The sequence below is a fragment of the Peromyscus californicus genome, unplaced genomic scaffold (genome assembly GCF_007827085.1).
Source record: "Peromyscus californicus insignis strain IS unplaced genomic scaffold, ASM782708v3 Scaffold_17__1_contigs__length_78620276, whole genome shotgun sequence".
NCBI lineage: Eukaryota > Metazoa > Chordata > Mammalia > Rodentia > Cricetidae > Peromyscus > Peromyscus californicus.
Window position 1 is genome coordinate 69,022,508 of NW_026294469.1, and position 24,061 is coordinate 69,046,568.

The 24,061-nt window shown below is 50.9% G+C and overlaps 1 pseudogene; it reads right to left on the bottom strand.

The window, feature by feature from the left end:
* Nucleotides 1-21,906, bottom strand: part of LOC128112386 (60S ribosomal protein L14-like) — a 58,454-nt pseudogene extending 36,548 nt beyond the window's left edge.
* Nucleotides 21,907-24,061: the final 2,155 nt, after the last annotated feature.

A 24,061-nucleotide genomic window follows, 5' to 3' on the forward strand; every position in this document is an offset into this window, starting at 1 on the left:
CATGAGTGAAGGTCCTGTGGAGGCCACAAGAGGGTGTCAGATCCCCTGGAGCTGGAGTTATGGGCAGCTGTAAACCCTCTGACATGGGAACTAGGCTCTGAACTCAAGTCCTCTGCAAGAGCAGTACCTGTTCTTAACCAATGAGCAATCTCTCCAGTCCCAATGTTTGTCTTTACCTTTGACCTTCTTTAGTTTGACAATGAAACTCTAAGTGTAGGTTTTGGATGTGGGTTTTTTGTTTGTATTTATCTTGTGTAGGGTGCTCTGGGTTTCATCTGTGTTGGACATCTGATCTTAATTTGAGGGATTTCTCAGTTGTTTTTGTTTCTAATATTTCTTATATTTTGTCTTATTTTTCTTCTTCTGGGATTATCATTATTCTTATCTTTTCACAATTCTTGGCTATTCCTCTGTGCTCCTATCAGTTTTTATTCTCTTTGCTTCTTGGTTGGAAGGTTTCTGTTACTATGTGCTCAAGTTCAGAGCTTTTACGTCTAGCCCTCTATTAAGCCCATTGGAGGCATTCCTCACTTGTTACAGTGTTTTTATGTCTAGCATTTACTTTTGGCTGTTCCTGGAATTTCTACCTCTTTGCCTACCTTGCTCATCCATTCTTACATGTCATTTTATCTGTCATCGTCATTTACACTTCCTGCCTGGTCTTCCCAACGCTCCTACCATAGCTCAGACTTGCCCTGTCTCTGCGAACTGTGGTCCTTCTTTTTGGTGTGCTTTGGAAGTCTCCTCATCTCTTTTCTTTTGAGATAGAGTCTGCTGTAGCCTATGCCACAGCTGTGTACCTAAGGATGCTCTTGAAGTCCTGATCCTCCTGACTCTGTCTTCTGAGTGCTGGGATTATAGCCATGGACCGCCATACTCAGTCTCAGTGGTGCTGGGGATTGAACTCAGAGTTCTGTTCATGCTAGGCAAGCACTCTACCAACTGAGCTATTCTCTCAACCCCACTTTGTGATTTTTTTAAAAACATTTTTATGGGAGGACTTTATGTACAGGGGATAGAAGAGTCCTACCCTACTGATCCTGTGATCCTGGACTGTGAACCTCACAAACGTGTGGTGGAAAAGGCAGGCCGGAGGGAACTTGAGCTGCACACTTACTTCCTTTCCTCCTGGTAGGGAACTCGAGCTGCACACTTCCTTTCCTCCTGGTAGGGAACTCGAGCTGCGCACTTCCTTTCCTCCTGGTAGGGAACTCGAGCTGCGCACTTCCTTTCCTCCTGGTAGGTTTGGTCCTCATAGAGTCCCAACAGTCTGTGCTCTGGTCAGTTTCCTCTGAAGGCCGTCTTGTTAGAGTAGAGTGCTCGTGTCCTTCAGCATGGCTTTCCCCCCACTCTCTGCCAGAGCCTTAGGGGATTTTCCGCTGATATTCCCCACAAGGACTTGGTGGAGCCTTGAGAGGAAATTCACAAGTGTGTCCTCAGGACTAGGTGCTCGAGGTTCCTCTCCAAGGCTGTGCTTCCACCAATGTGTCAGTCACAGTCCAGGCTCCTAACTTGGCTCTTGCTCCCTTGCAGAGAGGTCTGCTTGGGGGAGCTGTGACTTCCTGCCCGTCTCTTCATTACTAGGACAACCATTTCTCTGTGACCTCATCTATTCATGGTTCTAAGAAGAACGGCTGACTTTTTAGTTTGTTCAGCCTTTTTCTCCTGGTGTTGGACTGGAGTGGCAACTTTCACATGCCTGGCACACAGAACAGGACACCAGAAGATGCAGGCCATTTTCCTTTCTTCCTTCCTTTTGTCTTTACTGTTATGGTTTGAACCTGGCATGTCCCAGCTCTTGCCTCATATTCTGAGCACTTGCTGCTGGCTCTGCTACTTCGGAGGGCTGTGTAGCCTTAAGGCCTAGTTAGTGGAAGTGGGTACTAGTGGTTAGCGTTGGAAAAGTATAGCCTTGCCCCTGCTTCTGGGTCCCCCTCTGCTTCCTGGTAATCTGCAGGTCTTTCCTCACCCTGACAGACCTAAAGTGTCAGAAACCATGAGCCAAAATAAAACTTCTCTCCCCTAGGTTGTTTCTGTCAGGTATTTGGTTATAGTGATGGAAAAATAGCTGATGGGTAAAACTGGTCTCAGAAAGGTGGGGTTGTGGCTAAGCCTGAAGCTGACCCATGTGGTTCTTAGGCCTTTTGAACTGTTCTGTAGGAAGATGTGGAGGAATTTGGAGATGTGGGTTTGAAAAGTACTGCTCTGGTCCTGTCTCTCTTCTCCATGCTCCCTTTACTTCTGTTTGGAATGGGATGTTTACTTTGTGTTATTGTTGCAGATAAGAGTTGGCCTTGAGTCTCAAGACACTTTGGAGTTCCCAACAATGCTGGAACCATTAAGGCCTTGGAGACTCCCTTTTTTGAAATTTGGAGATACTGGGACTCCTCGTGAAAACTTGTCCATTTAATCCCAATTCCTCATGCATTCACTTTCATACTCATCTGTCTGGGGGCTGCTTATGGAGCTCCCCCTCTCAGCCCACCTGCCTTTGGTTTTCAGGAAACAGAACTTAGCAGCAAAGTGGATCGGTAGAGCATTTGTGTAGCATGCACAAAACAAGACCCACTGCACCAGGACTGAATGGGCTTGATGCCAAGGTAGGAACACATGTGTGCAATGGGGACATGGCATCTGTCCAGCTGCCCATGTGTGGTGGTGTCAGGTCCCACACCCTTTCCCAGGGTTCACTTGAGTAGATGCGTATGGAATGGATCCCTGGCTGAGAATTGTGACTCTGGCCCTGGCTCAGGGATCCACACCACGGCTTCCCATAAAGAAGTGGAACAGACCATGGTCTGGGTACTTACCTTGGGGAGCTGGTTCGTAGACGTATCTCCTGTGAACAGGCCCCATTCTTCTCACTGTCTGACTTAGCACATCTTTGTGATTCCTGTACACTCCACAGGTTTTACAAGCTCACAGAAAGGTGGCACACACTGGTGCGGAGAAAACAATACAGGTAGAGATGAGGAACGTGTCCAAGTATTTGTTCTGACCTGAGTTAGGGATGGTGTCTGAGGATAGGTCCTGAAACAGTTTCCCTTCCAGAAAGGGTTGGCCAGGGTAATCTATAGAATTCACCTCATGCACTTATTCCATTTTATGTGAAAAGGACAGCGAGTTCACTGCATCCAACTACTGTTTTTATTATTAAATGTATCACAGCATGCATGTGACGGTTTGCAGGCCTTTTTCCATCCTAGCAAGCAAGGCTTTCTAACTCCTCACTGAGTCCTCAGTGCTGACCTGAGAGGCAGAGGATGAAGGAAGCCGAAAGAGGGGAGGATGACTTTGGATCCTCAAATGAGCTTCTGAGGGTAAGTCATAGTTCACGAGTGTCTCACGGAATAGGGAGATGCAGATTAGCTTTTCGTTAATTCCCCTGTGAAAACAGAAAGTAACAGCCTTCCACCGTCAGGGAGGGCCAGCGTGTCCTAGAGTCAGCTTACTGGGACTTTACAGTGAGGGCATTGTACTAAGGACGTCACATCTCCACGGTGGTTCCTCTGATGTTGGGCACGAAGGTGCCACCTATGAGGGTTGAGAAAGTGAACCTACAGGACACAGGGCAAGGCGTGCAGGGCTCAGTTGTGATCAGGGATGGCTATCAGTGGTGAGCTCTGACCGCCTCAAGCACATTTCCTCATCACATACAATGCTTATGGCTTTACTGTTGAAAGAAGGGTGAATGATGTGGGTACTAAGGAGCTCTGGGTCTGGTGGAGCAGGGCTGAGGAGGGGTGTCCACTTCTCACCTGCTTAGTTTAGTAGGGTTTGCATTCTGCTTCCTCCAGCCCGTGGAGGAGCTGACTCGGTTTTGGGTACAGCCCAAGGGTCAGAGTAGCATTGTCTCTCAAGATCCTAGCTGATGTAGGGCTTGGGGTTTCTCAGACAACCTTGATCCCTAGAATCTGTATCAAAAGGGCTTGTGTTCCCCCACAGTGCCAGGTGGGGGAATGTCTTTGCCAAGGGCAGCCCTGCCACCCTCTACCATCCTTTCCACTTTGTTCTTTGGCCACTGGATAATGACCTTCCCAAGAGCTGGACCCCCCCACCCCTCCTCTTGGTGTCTCCATTAATCATTCTTCTCCCTATGGACAAGGAAACCAAGGTTCAGGGGAGTTGCCTAAGGTCACCTGCTAATTAGTGGCAGAGACATGGGGCAAGTTCCATTACGACACTGCGCCCACACAGCATGAGAAGCGAGCACAGAACTGTGGCCGTAATTGGGATGTACATGCCAAGGGCCTGTGCCTGCTGCCGGAGCAGATCAAATATCTCTCAGATGTTTACAATCTCACCCACCAGCTTCTCCCTCCCCAGCAAGGCTCAGGTTCCCTGTAAGTGCTTATGTTTATTTATTTTATGGGGGCGAGCTCCGCCCCTTCTGACTTGTGAGCCCTGTTGTTGTTGCTGGTGGTACTGCTGGTGGTGGTGGTGGTGGTAGTGGTGGTGGTGTGTTGTGTATATGTGTGTGTGTGTTGTGTGTGTGTGTGTTGTGTGTGTGTGTATGTGTGTGTGTGTGGTGTGTGTGTGTGTGGTGTGTGTGTGTGTGGTGTGTGTGGTGTGTGTGTGTGTGTTTCAGGTCTTTCAGCAATTCACTGGCAGCCCCTCCTGGGCTGCTCGGCTGGGGTTTTCAGAGCCTGCCACTGCTCAGATCCTGACTGAGGCTGCTCTCGCCCTCAGTGCTCCCTCTGGTACCTGAGGCTGCCAGTGATTTCCTGCCAATGCTGGTCTGGGCCAGACCCTTCTGGAGCCAGCTGGGGCCTCCGCCCTGTGCTCCACCAACAGAGCTCCTTTGTGCCCTGAGCCAGCCCTGGGCCTGTGGATGGAGGCCTCTGGCAGCTTGCCAAGGCATGGGAAACCCAAACCACCAGGTTCTGGGAGGCACGAGATGAAAGACGGGCCTGTGGCTTCTGGGAGGAAGAGAGGAGCCCAGCTCATGGTGAGCCTGAGAGTGCCTCCACACACCAGTGCTCTGCGCCTGAAGCACCCTCCCCGTTCCTTCATGCCATGCTGTGAAACGTGAGCCTTTATTGCCCTCCTGCTCAGCTAGGCATGGCCTTTGTGGTGCTGGATGGAAACCTTCTACACACCCTAGGTTCCTCATGAATGAGTGGATGAGGGTGTGCTGGGTCCAGGTGCTGAGAGCAGAGGCCAAAGCCAGATAGAGGGAACACCAGCAAGCCACGGGGCCTCCAGATGATCATAACCAAAACCAGGAGCGCACTCGCTTCCCAGGAAGTGACTGTGTCACACTCCGTGCCTCCAGTCCCCCATACTTGCATGGATTCACTCTGTGATTGATAAAATCGGCAGCCCTTCTGAGGTTGCCTGTGGCCTCAATGGGAGTGTTTTAGACAAACAGACCCCTTTCTCTTTGTCCACTTTGTCAGTAAATGTAATTTGCAAGGCCCTGTCTGGCAGATCCTTCCCAGAGCAGGATTAAATATGCAGATTTATTAGGGAAACACCTGTGGGACAGACAAGGTTGGGGCATGAGGCCAAGCCAAATCCCACTGAGAGGAAGGGCAGGGGAACTTGGAACCACCGTGTCCTTAAGGAGGGATTCCTCTAGACCCCAGTCACCTACTCTGTTCAAACACAGGTAGACTATGGGGCCTGCTGGAGCCCTGGGCCTGGGGCCTCCCTCCTCATGCTTACTGGATCTTAGCTGGGTGCTTTGATTTACTCCACTTTCTCCCAGACAGGACTGGGGTGAGGTCCCTGTACTCTTTTTCTTGCTTTTTGTTGTCTTTAGAAACGGCGTCTCCACACTATCTCCCTGGCTAGCCTAGAACTCAAGGAGATCCTCCTGCTTCACACCTGCTTACAGGTATGAGTCATTACTTGTTGCAGATAGGTGTTTTAGAAGCAACAATTGGTCACTGTGCATTCTAGAAGCAAGTGAAAAATGGGGAGGTAGGGGAGGAAAAAGTGACCACATGTCTTACAGCATCTGCAAAATAAAACAAGCCAATTTTGGAGTGAGTGTCACCTCCCTAGGCTTCAGTCAGGTAGGGAATGCCCTCCTTGAGGACTCTGGAGCAGATCACCTTGGAGAAAGCCACACAAAGGAGAGGAAGCAGCTCCTTCTAGAATGCTCTATGTTGGCTGAGCATGTGACCCAGGTAGATGTAGGTATGCACATTCAGCTCCGCAGCCACTGAATAGACCCAGGAACAGGAAGACGTCCACAGACATCATATCCCAGAGTCTCCATGGTTCTGGAGACTATAGAAGCCCAAGGTCTAGAGATCACAGGCTTAGTTACTTCTCTGAACAGTAGACAGCAGGAGCCATCCAACTAGAGCTCCCAGAGAAGAAAGGATGTCAGCCGCTGTGTGGCCGGAAAAAGGCCGATTGGTCTAGGGATGTGCTCACCGAAAGGAGTAAGGGAGGGCTCTGAGGGTGAGTCACTTCGAGATGCCAAAATGGTGTCAGCCGAGCTTGGCACAGATTCAGGGTACATCAGCATACAATGAGGACTACCTGCCTGCCAGTCGCTGGCTGTGTCACAACGATGGCTCCTGCTGTGTGGTAAGAAGAGGGCGGCAGGAGGCAGAGGAACACAAGACTCATTAGGATCAGGCGGCAGTGGGAATCAAGAGTGGTAGGAGAGGTCAACCAGATGTCCCAGCTTTCCCAGGACTGGGGGCTTCCCTGGCAGGCTCACAGGACAGTCTCCAGCAAACCTAAATGGTGGCTCGCCCTAACTGGTGACTAGACCCTGGAACAATGAAAGGAGCAGATACAAGGGACAGCTTGAAGAACTTGGATCCACCGGCTCAGAATGGCCAGGAGTGAGCATCCAGGGCAAAGGGAAGGGCACAGCCGGGGCTGGGCACCAGCTGGAGGGCGCTCAGAGCTCAGGACTCACTGCCCCAGGCCAGGTCCTACCCGGTGGCTACTGCTCTTGTGTAACAATCTTCTTTGACACTTTGTATCAGCAAACATCAGCAGTTGGTACAGGAAGCACCCAGGTTTTAGGAAGGCTGGACAGGGGTGGTCCCAACGACAACATTGCACCCAGACACATCTTATTCCACTTAGGGGCACGAGAGCAGCTCCAACTACCAGACGCTTCCTTCCATCCATGGAGCAGGGTGTGTCCTTGAACTGCTGGCCAGGTATGAGTCACACAGAAGGACTGATCCACACATGTCCAAGGGACACTAACAGTTGCCCCCCTCCTCTGAATGCCAGGACCTCCTGGGCCAAAATTGCCGTTCCAGATAGAATCTACACACTGCTTAGCCAGCTGAGGACCAGGGCCCGAGATGGCCTGATTATTCTTCCTAAAGAAAGAAAATGAAGCATCCTTTGCCCTTTTATATTTCCACACCTCTGAATGAAACTGATATTCCAGCTTCAGACAAGCCCTTCAGTCTTCCAGGAGAGCCCTAAGAGTACCTCAGACACATCTTCTGGTGGGTCACCTCCTATATCCAAGAGAAAAAGGCATGAAAACGGCCTCAGAACCAGCAAAATCCCACCGTTCAGGGAACAGTTTATAAAAGCCGACATCATTTATCTCCCCTCCCTCCTGTCCCCATCATGCCTTCGCCCCCCCCACCAAGTCCAAGCCCCCTGCCTTTGGCCTCCCGTACCTAACTCCTGTTTCCAAGCATGCTCCCAGCCCTCTATTTCCAGCACCCTGCCCCCACTTTCCCATCCACAGCTGCTTGCTCTCCTCTTCTGCTCCAGGCCTGTGACCAACACCCTCTGCACACTATAGCAGGTGGATTTTCTTGGCAGCTCGCTCACACCGTGTTCTTCTGGCCTGTGTCTTTGCAGAGACCAGATACCAGCTTCTCCCTGTCCCCTCTGTCCTCTACCTTTACCCCATTCACATCCCTGGGTCTTAAGCGCTTGGTGGTGGGCAGGGTCTGGCCTGACCCCCGGGCTACACGGGGGACCCTCTTGCATTGCCTCTGACTCCCGGGCTACACGGGGACCCTCTTGCATTGCCTCTGACTCCCGGGCTACACGGGGACCCTCTTGCATTGCCTCTGACTCCCGGGCTACACGGGGACCCTCTTGCATTGCCTCTGACCCCCGGGCTACACGGGGGACCCTCTTGCATTGCCTCTGACTCCCGGGCTACACGGGGACCCTCTTGTATTGCCTCTAGCCTCTTGCACTGTTGTGGGTCCTCTTGCCCTCCTTTACAGGCTGATTCGCTTGTCTTCATCTCCTTACACATCTTTAGGTGTCCGAAGTGAGGGCTGTGTCTCACTGTCCTCCTTGCAGGAGTCCCTACACTGGGGTGACTCAGAACCATAACCTGCCGTGGTTTACCTTGGTGAGGGCCAGGGCAGGTGGAGCGAGAGCGCGAGGCCAGAAGAATTTGCTTGTCCCGGATTTCCTGTTAGAGTAGCTCTAATGGGTTTTGGGGGAGGTGGTCCATGTGCACTGTGCTCTTCAGCCCGGCAGGTGTCATCTAGAATTGGCTATGTTCCTGCTGTGGGGGGAGAAGAAGAACTCTGCTCTCGGCCGACAGGTCTACACTTTCCTTTTGCTGTTTGATCCCCGGTGTTGTGCGTTACACTGGACAGGTGCTGAGATGGTGAAAACAGTCTTGTCCTCGTGGAGGGAAGAGAGGATGCTTCAGGAGACACAGCGACAGGCTTGGCAGAACGTGCCATCTCAGATGCGCTTTATCAGATGAACGCAGTTTAAACCGGGTCGCTGTCAAGGTTGCTGTCAGGGAGTTACCACTGGTTGATTTAGGGGTTCACATCCCCAGTTCTTGGTGGCTGTTGGTTCTTTTGTACTATGTGTTTTGGGCCCCTGGTGAGATGAGTTTGGGGCTCCTGGGAGACATCTGTAATGCCATATGTTAATGGTCATCACTAGGAAGAGGTTGCTTCATCTCGTAAGCAGAGGTCAGGGATGCTGAGACAGCACGTTTCCCTGTAGCTGTTGTTCTATGGAATCAGTCTGGGGTGGCATAAGGATACCTGAAATGCCACACTCCTTACTACAGTGGCCCCTCAGCAGGTGACTATGCCAGCTTCCTGGTCCAATGTCAGCAGTACTAGTCGAAGACCCCTGGGCTTGAGGCAGGCTACCACCCAGTCATAAGGCAGCTTCTGACCCCTGGAGGATTCCAGCAGAATGCCAATGGCTTCGTGGAAATGCACTCACACATGCCAACAAGCCATATACACATGCACACACAAAGAAGTACACATATGTAGATCATTCTGAACTGGAGTGTTCTTTCTCTCTCTCTCTCTCTCTCTCTCTCTCTCTCTCTCTCTCTCTCTCTCTCACACACACACACACACACACACACACACACACACACACACACACACTTATGGCAAGGTCTTGGTGTATGTACTGACTGGTCTGGAACTTGTTGTGATCTTGTTTCCTGATCAGCACTGAGATCCTGAGCACGGACCACTGTGCCTAGCTAGTACCTATGTTGTCCACTCCATCTCCTCTTCTTCCTCCTCCTCCTGCTTTTTTAAAGGTCTTTTTTAAAATGTGTGTGAGTGTTTTTCCTGCATGTATGTCTATGCACCACCTATGTGCCTGGTACCATGAAGATCAAATGAGGGCATCAGATGCGATGGAACTGGAGTTACAGACAGTTGTGAGCTGCCGCGTGGGTGCTGAGGATCAAACCCGGGTCCTCTGGAAGAGCAGTCAGTTCTTTTAACTGATGAACGGAACTGTCTCTCCAGTTCTGGGCTGCTTTCTTGCCCTGCACCTCTGTTTTGTTTTATTGTGCTTCTTCCAGGTTCTACTGTTTGTATCTGTCATTTCCTTTAACCCTTCTTGCTGCTCCTGCCCATGACAGACCTATGCCTACAGCAGAGAGCTGTCTGGTCAGGGGATTGGCAGGAGTAGATGGCCTCCTGGAGCCTGGACTATAGCAACTCCCTTACGGGTGGTCCAGAGCTGATGGGACATAAACTCATCTTGCATGGGTGAGTAGAAAAGGAACAAGAGCTACCACAGATGTGAAACCGGACGCTTCAGGGTTTTTGCTGGCCAGGTTTTCTCCCTTTTCGTGCCTGGTTGCTTCTCTGGGCCAGGTCTCCTCACCCTTAGCATGGTCGCCATCAAGAAACTCCCTGTGCTACCAACTGGAGTGCCGCAGGGTAAAGAGCAGCTTTTTACGTTCCACCCACAGCACCCCGCAGCACCCAGCCATTACAACCACCCATGTCCTAGAGATGGCCACACGACCCTGAGCCTCGGAACCCTGCTGATGAGTCCAGTGAATCCCGGTGTTCTCAAGTGGGAGGCTGCTCTCCTCTCCTCACACATCTCTCCACCCTCCCCATGTCCTTTCAAGGTAGGAAGGACTTGGACTTCAAAGTCACATGGGTCATTCTCGTGGATTCTTCTCCTTAGCCCTCAGAAAACCCTCTGTGGAACTTGTGAGGGATGACGAGGACTATGATAAACCAGGCTTGCCCTCAAGTCCTGAGGGAACACAGTCACTTCTCTTCTGGCCACAGACCTGGAGCTTCCTGGAGGCCTGCTTTACCGGAAAAGCACTGGCCTCTCCAGGAGCCTGACCCTGGGAGGGCCGGACAGGACTTACCCTTGGGTCCCTGTCGTCTCTAAATAGAGGAACTTAGGGACACCGCAGAGACACATAAACTGGATGTGGTGCTTGTCACTTGGAGTGGTCTCTCTGACTGAAGAAGTGAGCACAGCTCTTTATGACATTGCTAAAAAATCAGTGTTTGCAAAGGTTGCTAAAGAAACCCAAGGAGCGTCGAATCCGAAATAGCCCGTCTAGACTCACTCCCACTGTCTGACCTTTGATGTATTTCTTAATCCACCGACCTCGCCAGCAAATTGGTGAGTAAGCAGCGACTCACTTTACACGCTGTCATGAGGCTGACGAGGCCCAGGTCACTGTTATAAATTTCATTCTGGCTGCTTCGAGGCGCGGCGGCCTTCGCAGCACAGCTCCCGTGTGGTTTCTGAGCTGTGATGTGTGTCTGGGTCGCCATGAACTAATTTCAAGTCTGTTGCGTCCAAAAGCCACAGGGCTGCCGAAAAAAAACAGAACTCACTCTCAGCCAGCAGGGCCCCAGAGTTTACATAAAATGAGGCAAGGAAGGCTGGAGACAGGCTCTGCTGAAAACCAAACAAAAAGCCGGTGATGCTCACGTCCAGGCTGAGCCTCACCCCGGAGAAGGGGCCAGGGGCGCCTGCGCAGGTTTGCTTAGCAAATAAAACCCTGGCTGCACTTGTGGGGCCCTGGAGCCCAGTCGCGGGGCCTCCCGCCTCGCCTGCCTTCCTCTCGCGCCTCTTTGGAAGGCTGTCTGAGCGGCTGGGCTGCAGCCTATATGCAGTGGGGCTCAGGGGCACGAGACCAGCTTGGCTCCAAACAAGCTTAATAAACATTGACTTCATAGAACGGGAGACAGGTTTACTGTGTTCTGAGCCTTACGATTTGGGTTTTGGGAACTTGGAGGTTGGGCTTCTTGCTTGCTGGAGAGGCTGAACTAGGTGGCTTGTCAGGTATCCTGTGACCACCTCAAGAGCAGGCAGAGAGGATCACGGGAGCAGGAGGCTGGCTTACCCAGCAAGGGTGGAGGTGACAACTTGGAGGGAACAGGATCCATGGGAGGCCAGAAACTTCTGGCAAGATTGGAAAGAGAAACAGAGGCCAGTGAGGCCTCATTCATAGGACTCCTGTGGTCAGATTCCCCGGGGCAGACTCCGCCTTTTGCGGTGGAAGCCAGCCTCCTACTGGGAAGGAGGTAGTTTTGCTGAAGGGTGCTGGGAGCCTAAGCCTTCTTCCTGGATCAGTGGCAGAGGCCCCAAACCGTCTATCCACAGGGGAGAGAGCCCATCACCAAGTATACACAGCCCTTGGGCCAAATGGGGAAGTGAAAGCCGCACTGTAGACCTGCACAGAGAGATCTGGCATCAGATGCCCCAAGGTCAGTCTGCCATAATGTTCCAGGTGTTTCAGGGAACCCTTGTCATAGCACCTAGAGTTTTGTAAACATCCTAAATAGAAGTTTTCTCCTCCAGTCTGCTCACCAGAGGGGAGCTTCAAGGACCAACGTCAAGAGTCCTTTAGCAAATGCCGTGCCACCAAGTGACAGCAACGTGGAGCCTGTCTCATGAGCTGCTCTTGGCTAGATTATGAAAGTCTTGCATGGCCCCCGTCCTCCATGTGTGCCAGCTCCTTGGGATTTGGAATATGTTGTATCTCTACCCTTCACACTGTGGTCCTCTTAAGACCTGGGATCCCCTGTCACCTGTGTGCCACACCCACTATCCCCTTGGAATCCCCTGGTCCCCTGACACTCTCAGTGCCAGCACAGCATGATAGGACCTTTCAGACGGATGCACCCAGCAGCTCTTGTCTCTTAAGCCCTCACAGAGCAGCATGAGCCATCAGAATAAGAAGGAAATGCCTCCAACCATTGCCCCCTGTATTTTTGGCCAGTTCTCCTAGAGCTTTCTGAATCCTTAAGGGTGTCTACTTTCTTGGAGTGGGATGTTCTGAAGCAGTTTATGGCCCAGGGTCCCCAGGAAGTTGTTGTGAGCTTGAAGGCTCCCAAGGAATATGGCACACTTCTTCGGAAGGCCAGATGATGCCCTGGGATCCCACAGTGTCTCATTCCTGTGGTGCCGTGGTGCCTAAGGGCAGATCATTCAAAGAACTATGAAGTGTCTGAGGTGGCCCTGAGTGTGCCTGCTATGGCACCTGCCTGGTGGCTGCCACACCTCAGGAGCTCTCACCTGTCTCTTGCCTCACTCCTAGCACCTTGCTATGTCCAAGGCTGTCTGAGGGGCTATGCAGAATGTGGAGACACAGGAACACCCCAGGAACAGCTTTCCTGACCCTCAGAGGGTGGTTTGGATGGAGTTTTAGCCACAGGAGCCATGGGGGAGAGACTTCATTTGTGTTACCAGCCTTCCTTCTCCTCTCCTAATTAACTCTTAATGAAGCTGATACTGAGAGCTTTGGGGTCCACGTAGTAAAGCCCAAATCAAATCCTCATATGAGATGAGTGGCCCCATCTCAGCCACTGAGGCAGGGGATGTGGCAAAGAATCTTGGTGGCACCATATATGTGGTACCTCGTTTCATTCCCAGGGAGACCCCCCCCCTCTCTCTCTCAGTGGATTCTCCATCCCCCAGAAGCAGATTCTCCATCCCCTAGAAGTGGACTCTCCATTCCCCACAAGTGACTTCTCCAGCCCCCAGATGTGACTTCTCCAGCCCTCAGATCTGATGATACTTTAGAGTCTCCCAAAGTGCCCTCCCATCTCCCAGATGTGGCTCCTCCACTCCCTCCCCACTGAAATGACCCCTGTATCCCTCACTGTGATTCTTCCATCCTTCAGAAGTGACTCCTCTATACTCCAGATGTGGTTCCTTCATCCCCCAGGGATAACTCCTCCATTCTCCAGACACAGTGTTCCTACCCCTCCAGAAGCTGCTCCTTTACTTCCCAGCCATGGTGATTCTACTCCCAAGATGTGGCTTTTCCATCCCTAGACATGAGTCCTGGTCCAAGAGGACACCTCCTCTTTAAAAGATTACATCTATTTATGTGTGTGTGTGTGTGTGTGTGTGTGTGTGTGTGTGTGTGTGTGTGTGTGTGATGGAGGAAGGGAACCATGCATGCCACATCACCCATGGGGAGATCTCTGGATAGCTTGAGTGAGTCAGTTCTCTTCCTCTACCATCTGGGCTTGGGGGGTTGCTCTCAGGTAGTCCATTTTATAAACAAATGCCTTTACCCACTGAACCATCCTGATGATCAGGTACAGTCCTTTAGTGAAGCAGCTAAGCAAATGCTTGTCATGAGCCCTGGACAGTGGCTCCTTTTCCTGGTGGCCTGGAGTAGCCTCCAGCACTAGGGCGAAAGCTTGTAAACTGAAAAGGTAGGAAGCTATGGACAATGCTTGGGTGTGCTGATGTGGGCCAGTCCATCACCTGAACCTGGTAGTCCAGGTAGTCAAGTAGAGGGAGGGTCTGTGGCACTGGACTTGCCTCAGTAGCCCTCAGTCCATCTAGGACTCCAATCACAGTCGGAGAGGGGTATCAGATCTCTTGGCAGCCAGAGTGGAACCATTTGTGTGTAGATGACCTCTGGGGAACAGTGTCTGAGGACCCCAGGCTTCACGTTGGAGGAGGTTGATTAAACATCAAAGAAACACAGTTGCTCTTTTTTTGTACCAGGAAAATGGTACATGGATCATGTTTCTGTGCTCCCCCCAAAGGCCTGGAGATACTATAATTCAGGCACCTGCTTTCTTTTTTCTTTTTTTTTGGTTTTTCGAGACAGGGTTTCTCTGTGTAGCTTTGCGCCTTTCCTGGAACTCGCTTTGGAGACCAGGCTGGCCTCGAACTCACAGAGATCTGCCTGCCTCTGCCTCCCGAGTGCTTGGATTAAAGGCGTGCGCCGCCGCCGCCGCCACCACCGCCCGGCTCGGCACCTGCTTTCTTATTCGAGGACTTGAAGCAGACAATTTGCAGGGATAGCTTAGCAACCTGGAACCCCCAACCTACATCAAGTTACACAGACACACACCTACCGAACAAAGCAATTGGTCAGTTGGTCCCAACAGCTCCTAGAATACCCTTGTAACCTCTAATAACATCGCCTTTGTGGCTAAACATGTCCCGGAATATAACCTGAAATTAGAGTCAGCATGTTGATCCAGTGTGGACTAGTTTTAGATGCATGCCTCACAAGAGGACCTGTGTCCTCTGAGTAAACTTTTAGGGAACCCCCCACCCCCATTTAGCGTCTCGTGGCTATGCATGATTGTGCATACATGTTATTGAGATCAGATGCATTATGGGAAAGAACCTGTGCAGTAAGTAGATAAAGGCTTACATAACCCAAGAGCATCCATCATGAGTGTATCAGAGCACAAAACCCCCTCCCCAGCCCTGCTCCTAGCAATCACTCATCTCTTCTCCCCCAAGAAAGTCCTGAAAAGTGACCTAGAGCTCATAGGAAAATCTTTGCATCTTATGTACTCTGTACTTTCACTTTGCTTCTGAATAAAACCCCTTGCCTCCTGGTTTGTGGTTGTACTTTTTCCAGTTCTTTGAACAAGATGCCAAGAACCTGGAAACGCCCGGTCCAGACTCTAGCAATAATCTTTGCAGATGTATCAGAATTAGCTCATTATGGAAGGCCCTAGTCTGTGACCAGGGTCCAATGAAAAGGGACGCATGGGTTCAAAGAGCTACCCGGAAGAGACTGGGATGATGTGACCACAAGCCAAGAGCTGCTGGTAATCATTCAGACTGAGGCAGGCAGGGAAGACATCCCTGGGGCATCCAAGGAGTGCAGCCGTGTCCACATTTTAATTTAGACTTCTGCTTTGGATGGTGAGTGTCAATCTGAGGTCTGATGAAGTAAGCCTGTGGTTCCAGTAACTTGTGAAACTGAGGCAGGAGGTTTGAGCAACACTGTGAGATCTAAAAAAAATAAAGGAAAAACCACAAGAAAGTCTTGTTAGTTTGCTGTTTTAAGCCACCCAGTTCGTAGTAATTTGGAGTTTCTATAGTTCTCAGGATGACCCAGGTGTTGTTCATTGTTTTTGCTCTTTTTGGGGGACCGCCACCGAGCTCCCAAAGGCTTATTCTTAATTATGAATGCCCGGCCTTAGCTTGGCTCATTTCTAGACAGCTTTCCTTAATTTTAAATTACCCATCTATCTTTTGCCTCTGGGCTTTTCCCGTTCTCCTACTTCTGTGAATCTTATTCCATGGCTTGCTGTGTAGCTGGGTGGCTGGTCCCTGGAATCCCCCTCCTTCTCTGGCTCCTTTTCCTTTCTCCTCTCAGATTTCTCCTTCTATCTCTTCTCTCTGCCTGCCAGCCCCTCCTATCCCTTCTCTTGCCTCGCTATTGGCCATTCAGTTCCTTATCAGACCATCAGGTGTTTTAGACAGGCCCAGTAACACAGCTTCACAGAGTTAAACAAATGCAACATACGTAAAAGTAACACAGCTTAAAATAATATTCCACAACACCCAGGCTTGTCCTTGGGCACTTGCAGGCCAGTGAGGCTCAGAGGCCATCCTCGGGCAGGCAGAACCACAATTCTGCATCCCATGGGACAAGCCCTTCTGAGTCCTGGACTGAGGAACCAGGCAGGCTGCATGGGCCGAGGCCTGCCTTCAAGACCCCATGCACCATCCTTTATGCAACACCCCCATGCAGCAGTCTTGTGTAGCGGCCCCCACACAGCACCCGCTGTGTAGAGAGATGCATGCGGCACCTGTGGGCAGCACTTCCCCTCTCCACTCCCTTACTTTTGGAAGGCTCCAGGACGGACCTGGATCTCCAGGGATCCTTTGCAGGCTCACTTCTCTTAGCTCATTTCCTGCTGCCAGTCTTGGATCCCTAAGAGAGATAGAGAACTCGCAAGGACAGACAACACAGTGGGAACCCTGGCCTGAGAATTGGAAGTGTGAATTGAAGTTCTCAAAGGAAAAAAAAAAAAGTCATACCTGTGCAGAGTCCAAAAATCTGACCGACCGATTAGAAACTTCTGTGGTCATGGAGAACTGGGTTATTGCAGGTTCAGAACCAAATTAGGGTGTGCTGTTTTTAGCTCCCTCAGCCATTCACTGCTCATCTACAGGTTTGCCCCACCCAAGGCCATTAGGCACATCCTTTTGGAATGTACTAACTACCAGATTCCACCAACCCAAAGGAAGGCTATCATCAGATAACCACCAATCAGCCTGCTCCAGAGGTTTCCCTGCTGTTCTGTAACCTGCCTTCCTGACGTTTCCACTGATGTATTTGAAGTGTGTATTTATGACCTTCCTTTGTTCAGTAACTATAAAGGCTTTGAGAAACTGTTACCACACTGGAACTCGGTAATTGGAGTAATCGGAACCCATGCTCCTGGGCTATGGTGATTCATATTCGAGGTAGGACTCATGTTTTTGTGTCAACACGAAGATGAGGACTAATGAGGAACAGTGGGATGGATGCCCCATCCAGGGAGCAGGGGTGGGGCTTGTGAGCACATCAGAGCTCAGGGATGGGGCCAGGGCCACCGTCCTATGCATGCACCAATTGCCCATGGAGACACTGCATACTGTTCCCACTGAAGCGGCTCCTCCCCTTCCTCCTCCCCTCCCCCTCTTCTTCCTCCTGCACCGAGGATGGGTGCAGGGCCTCTTGCATGCTTGGCAAGTCTTCCATCACTGAATCATGTTTGCTTAGGGAAAGGAAAGAGGCTATTGGTGAACCAAAGCTCTGGTCACTGTCATGTCTCAGATTCACGTCAGCAGGTCCACCAAGATGAAGACCCGAAAAAACAGGACCTGGAACACAGTGGGGAGGAAGCTGGGACAGGAGGGCCTGGAAGTACCAAACAAGCATGAGTAGATTTTTTGTGTGTGTGTGTCGGGGGTGAGGGGTGTGTGTGTGTGTGGTCTATGTTTTCAGATGTGTTGTATGCATTGTGTGAATGTACTTGCTGCCCCAATTATTCTCTCTCTCTCTCTCTCTCTCTCTCTCTCTCTCTTTCTCTCTCTCTCTCTCTCTGTGTCTTTTTCAGTTTTTTGTTTTTTTTCGTTGTTTTTTGTTTTTTTTCAGATAAGGGCTCATGTAGCCTAGGCTATCCTTGAACTTGCTATAGCTGAGGCTGTTCTTAAATTCCCAATCCTCCTGCCTCTGCCTCTCAAGTGCTGGGATTACAGGCAGGAACCACTATGCCTAGCCTCAAGTCACTAACTTTGGAGAGAAACTTAAGCTAATTCATCCTTTGGTTCCCATAAGAGCCGTTTCAGTTCCACACATCAGATACTATTTCCTTATAGGTCAGGGTATTGAAGCGTACTTCCCCAAAGTGAACCACTGGAGAGACACTTTCTCCACAGCAAGCTGCATGCTTCCAAACCTTCTTTTGCAACCATGAGCTCAGGTCTATCCCTCCAAACAGGGTATGTTGGGGCTAGGCTTTCCTCCCGACTCTAGTTGGAGAAACTGATAGGATAGGCACAGTCCTCCAGCCTGGCCCTGGGTCCATCTGAAAGCCCAGCCCAGCAGTGTAGCTGGTTTTGAAGAGCTGGGAAGAAACCAATAAGCAAAATTATTCCAGCTAATGTGTGAGGGGCTGAGAGTGTCTTCATACCCAGATACAGCTGTGTTTTTAGATCAGAATCCTATCTACCCCAAGTAGATCTGTAATTGGTGACATCTCAGGGACCCAAAAAAAGTGATGTGGGAACTCAGGGAGCAGAGTTGGGTAAGAGGTAGAAGTGGCCATGGTGTCCACAGGTTGCTTCCAACTGGCTCTGTGTGACACCCCATCTCTCTACCATGCCTCCGAGAACTCTCTAAAGTGGAGCTGACACACAGGCTTCTGAGGACAACCTGTAGTGGAAAACTCAAGAGTTGGGGGAGGTGGAAGGTCCTCTGGGACCCCACCACTGGGAATTCCTTCCAACTGTGTTCCCAGGCTAGGACAGTTGTCTCCATCTGCAGGGCCTGCAGGAAAGAGACTATTGGTCCCTTTAACATGGTCATGTAGCCTCAGGTGAGCCTCCCTCTGCACCTGGCCTCAAATGTTTCATCAGATGAGACCCGTGTATGCTGTACACTCTGTTTATTACACCGAGGGAATGGAACCACAGATCTGGTTTGCCACACACTGACAGTCTCCAAATCTGCTTTGCCTCTGGGTATTTAAGTTGGTCCTCCTGATTTTTGTGGCTTTCTTTTGGATGTAGATGATCTGATGCCCTGCACATGTCTCTGGTCACATCCCCTTTCTTGTGACATGTTGGCGGTCATACTCCTATATGTGTTCCCAGGTCATTCCCAAAGCGTTCTTCCTGAGCCAGCCCTCCACCCCCATGGATATCTTCTGTCCGCAGACAGGTTGGCTGCCGGGGGCATAGAAACCCTTAGCTTTACTGCTCACAGCTGGCTCGGGGAGGAATGGAGCTAGAGCTGAGGATTCCAGTCACCCTGCTTCTCATGCCACGGCCAACGGCGTATGCAGAACCCAGCATCTTGGGCCCCTCTGGCCACACAGCAGCCATGCTCATCTGGAAGTCACTTGGTAACTAACTGGCAAAACCTACATTGCCACCGTTGTCACAGAAACCAGCACCTGGCTGAGGAAGTACTCGTGAACTGTGAGCTTGTAGAAGCCTTCCGGTACAGTCCTGTGAGCATCGAGGGCACAGCCCTCCCTGATTGTGTCTTAGTCCCTTTGTGGTGCTGTCCAAGTGCCATAGGATGGGTGATTTATAAGCAATAGACATGGTTTCTCGAGGTGCTGGAGACTGCACAGTGGCCTCCAGGTCTGGGGAAAGCCACTTCCCTCCATGGATGGAGTCTTCCTACTGCATCCTCACATGGTGTTGGGCAGGCTGCTCTCTGGGACCCCTCTTAAAATGCCACTCTTCCTGTTTGCGGGGACTCTCACTGTATACTGAGTGTCTCTTACAGTCCTGGGCCCAGACACTGGAACCCAAAGTATTGTCGTGCCTGGCTGGCTTTGTATGAGGCTGTGAAAGAGACTCTGTCCCTCTGAGGCCCCACCCTGCCTGGCAGGTCACGTGGGGAGTGGGTGGTGCAGCCCCAGGTACAATCTGGGTCCTTCCTTCTGAGGGTGGAACTGTAGGTGGTTACCCAGCCTGGTGTCTTGACTCGGACTTTTTGTTTTGTTTTTGTTTTTTTCGAGACAGGGTTTCTCTGTGTAGCTTTGCGCCTGTCCTGGAACTCACTTTGGAGACCAGGCTGGCCTTGAACTCACAGAGATCTGCCTGCCTCTGCCTCCCGAGTGCTGGGATTAAAGGCGTGCGCCACCACTGCCCGGTGACTTGGACATTTTAAAGCAGAAATTGGGTCTACTATCTGTCAGATAGGCTGATGTGACTTTCAATGGGACCCTGAAGGATAAAGGGGAACACATCTATTCATGACGTGAGTTCTAAGGCCCCGGACACTGAGAGAGGAATGAAACTGGGATGTGTCAAGGACTAGAACATTCTGTGTCTAGGTCATCTGAGAGAGCCTTCATATACCTTCTCTATTAAATCTGGCACAAATACACCACCAATATTCAAACTGGTGAAGGAGAGAAGTGATGGAATGGAGAAGGGAGTACTCAAGGCTTTGCCCATCATGACACACACCCATCTGAGATTTGGTGAAGGAAGGCAGAGTGTCCACAAGCATGCACCCTTCCATGGCCATCATGAGAATGCTCTCTCACAGTGACAAGCCTACCAAGTTCATAGCAGAAGTAGGGGTAATCCAATGGTGATGGGAACCTGGAACCAGCTCCTGGTCATGCAACCGTGACTGACTCCACCATAGCTTTGACTGCACTTGGTGGGTGCCAATCTTCCACAGCAGGGGATGGAGATCCTGACCACCTCGGGGGCTCTCTCCAGTTCTGCCATTTGGTGACCCTGTCTCTTCTGCCCTCCCCCATTGTTTCTCATCATGTCCTCCATCGCAGCACACGTGCCAAATGCAAAGAACCATCAAGTCGAGATGTTACATGTTCCCAGTCCCGACTTTTAAGACAGAGGGAACGAAGCCGTTAGCCTGGCTGATTCTTGCCCTGTGTTCCAGAGGCTACCGTAATTTTCTAACACTTGAGAGCAGTGGACATCTTGGTCCCACCTCGGAGTCACCTCATGTGTTCACACATGTCCATGTGAACTCACCCAAGCAAAATGCTGCGGTAGACTCAGAAGCAAGTAGGGCATTTGGTTCCGAATCTATGTAAAGAGTTATTTCTAGGCCATATGCTGCCTCAAAGTTTTGTATTATTGACATTTTTAAAAAACAGGAAAACACAAAGTCGAGTCTATTACCCCAATAATTCAGTGTCATGCTGTGAAGATCTCCCTGTGACCCATGTTCACATTTGTAGGAATTAGACACAACTCCAATAAAATCAGCAGGTGGGAGGATGTTTTATAGCAACTTCTAGATACACATAGCCTGATGGAGGTCTGACGGAAGCACACATATCATTCTAAGTCTTCTGGTTTCCACATTTAAAAAGTAAAAATAAATAAGATAATGTTTTTAAACCTTTATCTTATTTAATTCAACCCAAGAAGACATTAACATTCCAGTCTGTCATCAAAGTGAAATTTACTAGACATTTTTTTTTATGTGACTCTAAATCTGACCTGGAGTTTATCGTCGTAGCTAGCCCCAGGCAGGCGCACACGTTACACTGTAGGTGCTCATGTGTGGACGATGACTGTAGCTCTCCTCTAAAATTGCGAGCAGAGGGGCTGGCCGACCACCATGCTGCCCACACAGTAGGATGCTGGTGCGTGTGGGAAACCCACAAATGTGGAGGACACAGTTAGGACAGGTGGCACTTGTCTTTGTCCACATCAAGCAGACAGAAACCAGTTACCACAGCCAACATCATCAACACCTTCACCATCTCTCCATTGCCACCCCCTTCGCCATCACCATTACTCGAACCACCGTCAGCATCATAATCATTACAACCACATCTTCATCACTACCGTCACAACCACCATCATCACCACGGTCACCATCATCACCACCATCACCACTAACACCAGTGTCACTACCTCCAATGCTACGAACACGACTGTCAGGCCTCTATTACCATTACCTCCAACATCACCACCGTGACTATAACTACCACTATCACAGCTAACTCCACCACCACCATTATCATCATGACCACTATTACTGTAACCACAACCACAACCGCCGTGACCATCATCACTACCACCACCATCAATTTCAATCACCACGATCACCATCACCATTACCACTGTTACCACTGTCACCACTACCATGACAACAATCACCACCGTCACCACAATCACCATCAGCAACAGCACCATCACCACTTCCACCACTATCACAACCATCTCCATGGTCACCAGCATCACTAGCTCCGTCATCACTGGCATCATCACCATTACTGTCACCCACTATCACTAGTCATCCAGGCCTCATCCTGGCACATCATCTCTTCTTCTGGTACCCTGATCCTCATGGTATCATTGGTCTCTGAAGTAGGAATGCTGGATATTCTTCGTAAGTGGAGAGGAGGGTTGGGAGTCGGGCAGAGGAGCTGGGGGGTGGGTGTCTAAGCCCAGTCGGCACAGGCTGAGAGCCAGCTTCTCCATGTCTTTAGCCTCTTGGCACATCAAGTGGTCGTTTGATCTGGACCTGTAGCTATGAGCTCCTGCCCAGACTCTCTGTTGATCTCCCAGCAATCCTTTCAGGAGAACAGAGGACCCACTGAGGAAATTCTGTGCTGGCCCATGTTGCGGCTAGGTTCCTACACTGCTCCTACTGGGCAGCCGGAAAGACCTTGGCCCATGGACACCCCACATTCTCCAGGGTGCCCTTCTGAAGACTGCTGCCAAATACACCCGCCAGCTGGAGGTGTTACTGGCGCCCAAGTCTGCTCCGGCCAGCTTCCAGCTCACCAAAATACCTGGGGCTTAGAGCAATCTCCTTCCTTTCCTCTTGTCAGCCAGCCAACGCCAGGGAGGTGGCTGTGTTTGGGCGGCAGTCTCACTGAGTTGTGAGTACAGCTGTGGAATGGGGCAGACGGGCAGGTTTGGATTTTTCTCCGTCTTCTCACTTCGATTTATAAAACCGAATGGCTTCCAGCTGCTGGTACTGTATTAACAGTATCGCGGTGGCTAGAGGAGGCCGGCCAAGACAGCCGGGGCACGTTAAATCCCCACATACTCAGGCCTGGCCTCTTGCTGTTCAAGGCACACCCACAGTAAACAGATTCCCAATTCAATGGAAATAGCTTTTCTCCGGCCGTTGCAGAAAGAGACCATGGCCAAACCAGAGCCTGTGCTCAAGCCGTGGCCCCAACCCAAAACAGAGTGGTGGTTATTGCCGTCTCCTCTGGGAGACCAAGGCCGTGCTCAGACAGTGCTGGTCACATGTCTACTTGTCCGGGAAAGGTCCTCTCTAGCCTTTGTCATTCATGCTTTTCCACAGAGGTTCGTTTGAAACCTTCCCCCAGGGTGCTCCTGTACAGCAAACCTCCCCGTCCAGCCTCCCACCATGCCTGCACACCTACTTCCCTTCCACACGCACCCAGGAACAGAGTGCTCTGCAGAACACAAGCTTGAGTCAGCAGCACCAGAGGGCAGCCAGCACCCAGCACCCAGCACCAGAGGGCACCCAGCACCCAGCACCCGAAAGCAGTGTCAGAGGTCCACGTCTGAAATTAGACTGGAGGAGCTGAAGTTATAAACCCTTTAACTTAGACACAGGGAAGAATCTCGGATGAGTGGCAATTGACCAGCATTTGTTTTCTTGAACACAAAAGGCCCTTTTCTCCTCCTTCCATTTATCATCATATCTCAGCCATTGATGAGGTGCCTAGAACACATAAAACATGTACTTTTCCAAACTGGAAATGTGAAATAGAAGGACCAATAAAACAGGTCCCAGATTCACGATCCTTCTCGTGTTTTTCTTTCTTCCAGCCGGCGGGGACCACTGAAGGGAGGCCTTGACTGCACTGTAAGTCGGAGCCCTAGGGCTGTGGGAGGCTTTTCAGGAGTGGGGCTCCTGCCTGCCCCCCAGGGCCACCCCTCTTGTAGCACTCCCGGGCATGGCCAAGACCTTGTGCAGGGGCCTGCTGCCTCACTGTAGGCGGGCTAAGGAGGGGCGAAACCCTAGGGCCTCATCTCCACTGTGTGAACAGCTGTTCTGGCAACCGTGAATAAAATTTGACTTGGGAGTGAACATAAAAATTGCAAAATGTGGTGGAAGATGGTTAAGAAGAGAAGCCTCCAGTCATTCTGTAATTCTACGTACTTTTCCAGCTCCTTCCAAGGCCTGCCTGGCCTTAAGTGTCCTGCAGAACCTTCCAGAGCTCTTTCCTTCTCGCTCTTTGTGTACCACCCCGTTGCTGCGCTGGGTCACTCCTTGATTAAGCCCTACCTTCACCATGGTCACCCTGTGCCACTCGTGGACAGCTGTGTGCTGGCCATTGGCTCCAGCTGAAAACATTGCTTAGGATTTCAGCGCCTAAGCTTTCTGTGTGAGCCGTCTGCAGGGCAAGGCCTCCCTTGTGAG